This window comes from Gymnoscopelus braueri, assembly GCF_963280865.1.
Source record: "Gymnoscopelus braueri genome assembly, chromosome: 22".
Classification (NCBI taxonomy): Eukaryota; Metazoa; Chordata; class Actinopteri; order Myctophiformes; family Myctophidae; genus Gymnoscopelus; species Gymnoscopelus braueri.
Window position 1 is genome coordinate 44,680,531 of NC_137624.1, and position 6,000 is coordinate 44,686,530.

The 6,000-nt window shown below is 39.0% G+C and overlaps 2 protein-coding genes across 2 annotated transcripts in view; one reads left to right on the forward strand and one right to left on the reverse strand.

Annotated features, from left to right (window-relative positions):
* The window catches only part of LOC308078462 (non-selective voltage-gated ion channel VDAC2-like), a 32,344-nt gene extending 30,207 nt beyond the window's left edge, over positions 1-2,137 (reverse strand). Inside the window, exon 1 of the mRNA XM_080419634.1 lies at positions 1,997-2,137. The gene's annotated coding sequence lies outside the window, so the exon portion shown is untranslated. The remainder of the gene's footprint in view (positions 1-1,996) is intronic.
* Positions 1-6,000, forward strand: part of LOC308077758 (BRCA1-associated protein-like) — an 801,007-nt gene that overhangs the window by 197,482 nt on the left and 597,525 nt on the right. The gene's annotated exons all lie outside the window — the stretch shown is intronic.

Sequence of the window (6,000 nt, forward strand, 5' to 3'; positions counted from 1 at the left end):
TGCATTTCAGTCTTTGTAGTAGTGTTACTAGACACCTTTACAAACACATCGGTGAAGATTTTTTTTGGTAAGGAATTTATTCCAAGATTGGAAAATGTTCTGCTAATATCCCCTGACTATACAGAGTGTGCGTTCAGTAACAGTGTTAAATAGCTCTATATTGTGATAGTAATCATTGCTACAGAGTGTTTGTTCAGTAACAGGAGTCTCCATGTCTCTCCAGCTCTTTAGTAAACAGAAAGTGCATTTCCAGGTCAGGATATCAATTTGATCCAATCAGGATAGAGAACTCAGTCAGGATACAGATTAAACAAGTGAAATTGGAAGTGATGACACTAAGACATGAGCAGACACACAATTGGAACTGGAACACTATAACAATGAAGCTGATAAATGGGTGCTCTCTCCTGATTGGCTGACATTGTGTGACAGACAGTTTTTAAGTTGCTTGATTCAGTATTTAGAGATATTTGATATTTATTTTATCAGACACGCCCCCTTCCTATACAAACCCATTGTAAATTCAAACTCTATTTTAACCATGTTAGATTCATCAGAAACACCGTCCTTGGTTTCTGGTGACTCATATTGTCCTTCTAATACCTGAGGGGCCGTGTTTTTTCAATTACTTTACATTTATTTTATTTTTGTATATATATATATATATATATATATATATTTTTTTTGTATTATTATTATTTTTTTAAGCGAACATTTGTAACTGAAATCTTTGCTTCTACAAATGTCTTCTAAATCCTAAAAGTGTTTTTTTTTTTTAAATGTATGTTATAATATCAGTGGTTCTCAAAAATGATATGTATTTGGCCGTGGACCCCCTTCTCTAAATATTTTTTGGACCCCCCCAGAAGTTTTAACAGAGTTAAAAATGTTCGCTTTAAAAAATATATATTCTAAGATTTGCACAAATTTTCAAGAATAGCAGATCTACAAGCTCATAGCGCGGCACTGGGTTCACATGATTATTTTGGGGGTGGGGGGGGGGACCTGAAAAGGTTGAGAAGAACCACTGCAATAGATCATCTCTCCAGCCTTGGAAAAATTAAAGTGGATATCACAGCAGCATGTCTATGAAATGATTGACTATGCCATCATGTCAATCATTGTTTTATACTTGGAAATTTTTCTAAAACAGCAGATCTACAAGCTCATAGCGCGGCACCGAGTGCCACGATATGAGCTTGTAGATCTGCTATTTTAGAAAAATCGAACATTTTGTGCATATATATATATATATATATATATAAAAGCCATGCATGCAGCCATAGGGACAAAGGACAGACAGAGGCTTTAATGATCTCTGCCTTTGTCTCCTTGCAGTGGAGTCTCTCATGGCAAAAATAGCAGATCTACAAGCTCACTGCCAGGCATTTTCGCCCAGAAAGGCTACATAATATATACCATAGATGGCGTGGAGCTCTAGTAGATAAATTGCACATTAAGCCACCATCCAACCGTCTCTGAACCTACAATTCCCAACAAACAACATTAATGTCCATATAAAACAGCTATAACATCACACCAGGAGGATTAAAGTACCGCATTAAAGGTTATTATCACACATCATTACATAACTTATCATTCTCTATGCTAGTATATTAGCGTGACATCCTCCTTTAGCTTCACCAGGCTTTCTGCAGAACCTGTGGGAAGCCTGGTTCCTATTGACAATCAACCGGTGAGATCTGGTCTAGAGCCCGCCTACTGTATCCGGTCATTTGCACTCACACACAACACACGAGATACAAGGAAATGTTTCCGTATCCGGTTATAGTAGAGACTCCAGACCGGAACAGCAACTTGGTCCCCAGCCCAGTCTAAAGAGTGGGGGCTAACAGTGTTATAGCTAACAGTCTGCAGCTTATTGGACTGATTGAATGCAAAAAGCATGTTTTAGTCAATATTATCGGTCTAATAGCGAGCTTATATAACACGTAATAATGATAATAATACAGAAATATGCTTTATAGTTTCATACCAAATGCAAAGGTTGTTGTTTGAGGTGGAGCCGGTTGCACACAGCCTTGGAGAGAGAGAGATACAGATAGAGAGACACTGACACAGAGCGAGGAGAGAGAGAGAGAGAGAGAGAGAGGTGATGCTGCTACTGTTAGCTGGTGGTAGGGCACAATGAAGGAGACACACAGAGCATGCGCAGTGGTGGGGTAGCAGCCAGCTGGTTGGAGTAAAGTAACTAAGTACATTTACTCAAGTACAATTTTGAGTTTTTTTTTTTACTGGAGTATTTCCAATTTTCCAGTACTTATTACATTACATCGCAGAGGCAAATATTGTACTTTTTTTACTCCAATACAATTATTTGTTTTAGATTTGTATTATCATTAAAAAACATACATCAACCTTGCCCTGAAACATGACTGTCATACCATGACAATCATGGAACCACTTGTTCCTGGTTTGCAATTATTTTACATTTACAACTCTCACATGTACATAAACGTTCACATTTCAAATATAAAGTGCTGACCCCCGAGACACGGATGTAACACGTTGAGGCGCACCACTCTAAGTACCCGTGTCTTCCGTATTGTTCAATAAAAAGCATTTAATCCGATCGGTGGCCATTTTCTATTTAATATTTATATATGTTTTAATGTATCAGAGTGCAATACACCACCCAACCGATAGTGTCGCGTAGTTGAAAGCATTGGAGAAAATTCAGAGAAAATGGCCAGCGATCGGATTAAAAAGCTTTTTATTGAACAATACGGAAGATGCGGGTACTTAAACTGGTGCACTTTAACTTGTTACATCCGTGGCCGTGGGGTCAGCACTTTATATTTGAAATATGAACGTTTATGTAGATGTACGTGTTGTAAATGTAAAAAAAAATCGCAAACCAGGAACAAATGGTTCCATGACGCTTGTGACAGACAAGCGTCATGTGAACCATGGCTACTCATAGACCCAACATTACACTGCCCTGCGAGGTCTCCGTCTTTAGTATAAAAAAAAATAACTCGGCAGTTTTGTGTTGTTGAAAGTCTATTCTCCAGGAAGCCTCTCAGCACCTGCTCTGTATAATACACTTTAATTATATTCACCTTCTCTGTATAATACACTTTATGGGAAGAAAATAAAATATGTCCGCCAGATGGATTTTTATTTTACTCCACTGCGCCCTCTACAGGTCTGATTGATGGTCATTTATATTGACCAGATCTGTAGATTTAGCTCCATATAGTGGCCTCAGTGCATTCCTACAGACCAACAATCTTGTTCTACAAATATGAAAAATAAAAGAATATAAATCATTTTACAAACGTACAAAAAGACATCGGTGATGAAACTATAACGTTATTGATACAAGTTATTATTAGGACCTTTATTCTCATGGTTTATGCAAGAAGGGATTGATTGATTGATGAAATACTTTATTAGACAAAATGTAAACAGCACAGAAGTACAGGCACCGAGTACCGCGTTATGACCTTGTAGATCTACTATTTTTGAACAATTCTTGAACGTTTGTGCAAATCTTTGAATACATGTTTTTTTAAAACAACATTTTTAATTCAAATCCTTGCATCTGGGGGGTCCCTGGAACAACATATTTAGAGATGGTGGGCGGGGGGGGGGGGGGGGGGTCCGTGGCCAAATACATATCATTTTGGGAGGTCCTTGACATGGAAAAGTTTTAGAACCACTAATATAAAATATTTTGTTCCAGGGAGGGACAGATCTACAAGCTCTCGGTGCCGCGCTACGAGCTTGTAGATCTGCTATTTTTGAATAGCCAAAGTATAAGATAATGGCACAGATGCCATAAGTTATTATTATGAACTTTATGCAAGAAGGGATTGATTGATTGTTTAAATACTTTATTAGAGAAAAAGTAAACAGCACAGAAGTACAGTAACACAAAGAATCATCATTTGATCAGTAATTCACATCAGCTGATCAGTAGGTTATAGACAGATTGATTTAGATAAAACATTTGATCAGGTAATTGTAACATAATATAAGTATAGAGCAAACATTAAAACACACTGGGTCTCATTCACCAAGATTATCGTCCCTGACCACCAATACATTACAATTAAAAACTTAAACTAAATCAGAACAAAGCATTTTCACTAAATTAAAACTAAACTAACAAAACCTGCTTTAAAAACGAATAAAAACTAAAGTGAAAACATGAAGTGAAAACCTCATAAAAACACAAAGGAATGAACAACATGGTGTTACAGATTAAACATCAGATCTCATAGATAACTTCATAGACTATCGTTTGACAGACTCAGTCATAAGTGTTGTGTAAATCAGTGTTTACACATAATCTTTTCTATTAATCTGTTGGACTCATGTTAATGTGTATTTTCACACATTTAAACCCCTCAATACTTAGTAAACTTGACCTGTGGGATCTGTACTTGGTCTGCTCTTTTTGTCACTCTACACCAAACCTCTTTAATGAAAATAACTGGTTCCCCCCAGAGAGAGAGAGAGAGAGAGGAGAACAAGGAGCAGAGCCCTGAGGAACCCCGGTCAGCTATAGAATAGAGGGTTTAAGAGGTTATACATTACGTGTCACAGATCTCACACCAGAGGCGTACCGTCATAGAGGCCAAATGGCCCGGTCAAAAATAAATCTTCTTTTTTTTCCTCTACCGGCGCAGTAGCTCCGCAGCCTCCGCCACCCCACCGTTCCCATTGTCAAGCGGCCCCAGCCAGACATGCTAATTGCCTCTAATAAACAAGTCGTGATCCCTGTGGCTGTGCTAAACATGTTCTGCAGGTTTTGGCTCTGCTGTCTGCCCTTATTGAAATGAAGGGTCGCTATGCTGTGTCCCTCAACTCGTCCTGTGTGCACTAACAGTCACTGCATGCACTGAATACCAGTGGTGGAAAAAGTACTAAAATTTTTTAACTTAAACAAAAGTATCAATTCTGCGATGTAAAAATACTCTGTTACAAGTAAAAGTAAGGTATTCAAAATGTACTTGAGTACAAGTAGAAAAGTATTGGTATCAAAATGTATTTAAAGTACCAAAAGTAAAAGTATACGGCTACTCATTATGCAGAAGGTCCCATTTCACAAGTTTTCAAATGTGAAAAAAAAAGTTTTCTAACCCTTGATACTTTTACTTAAGTAAAACATTTGAGGATGGAACACACTGAGGGATGGGTAGAGTGTTGTTAATGTTGTTTTATGGTCATTTAATGAATTAATTAAGCAAAAAAATCGCGCGCGCACATGCCCGCGCCGCAGTGGGTGGGGGGCCGGGGGGAGTCATTAACAATCTTGCCCGGTCCGCGTTAGAACCCACCGTACGCGGCTGTCTCACACACTTCTGCAGTAGCTTTAAGAGCCCCTATCCCTGCATAGAGAGGTCCTCTGACGAAGGAGGTTGTTTCTCTATGAATGAGCGACATCTTGTCGGCTCCGTCTAAATGATAGAAACAGAGACAACCTTCTGTCTGGTTTACAAAAACACCGACCCTGTCCCTCCCTGTGGAGGGACGAGGTCCTGACACTGCAGTACGAATGTTGTTGTGAGAGAACCAGTAGCGTTCAGCACCAACAGAACCAACGCACCCTAACGCCCAGGACATGTCAGACCGATCAAAGGATGATAGCCCCGCCTCCTTTCTGTTGATGTCTTTATAACAGACTGCTATAACAGCAACCTCTCCACTCCATTCAACTTCAAAGTAACAAGGATCAGACAGACTCTCTCTACTCAACACCTGAGAGTGACGGGTAAATCTCTGTGGATGATCAGCATACGGTTGGTCTTGTCCTGTCCAAGTCGCCTTCCTGTAGTTTTCTGACAGGATGAGGTTCTCATTCACTGTGTTTGGGTCCCATGACAGAGGAGAGGAATCTGTGAGAAAAAACACATGAAAAAAATACACAACTTATTAACCCATTCAAGACCGGGGAACGCATCTGTGTCATATTGAAGATTTCTTTGGGCTATTCAAAAATAGCAGATCTACAAGCTCGCATTGCGGCAC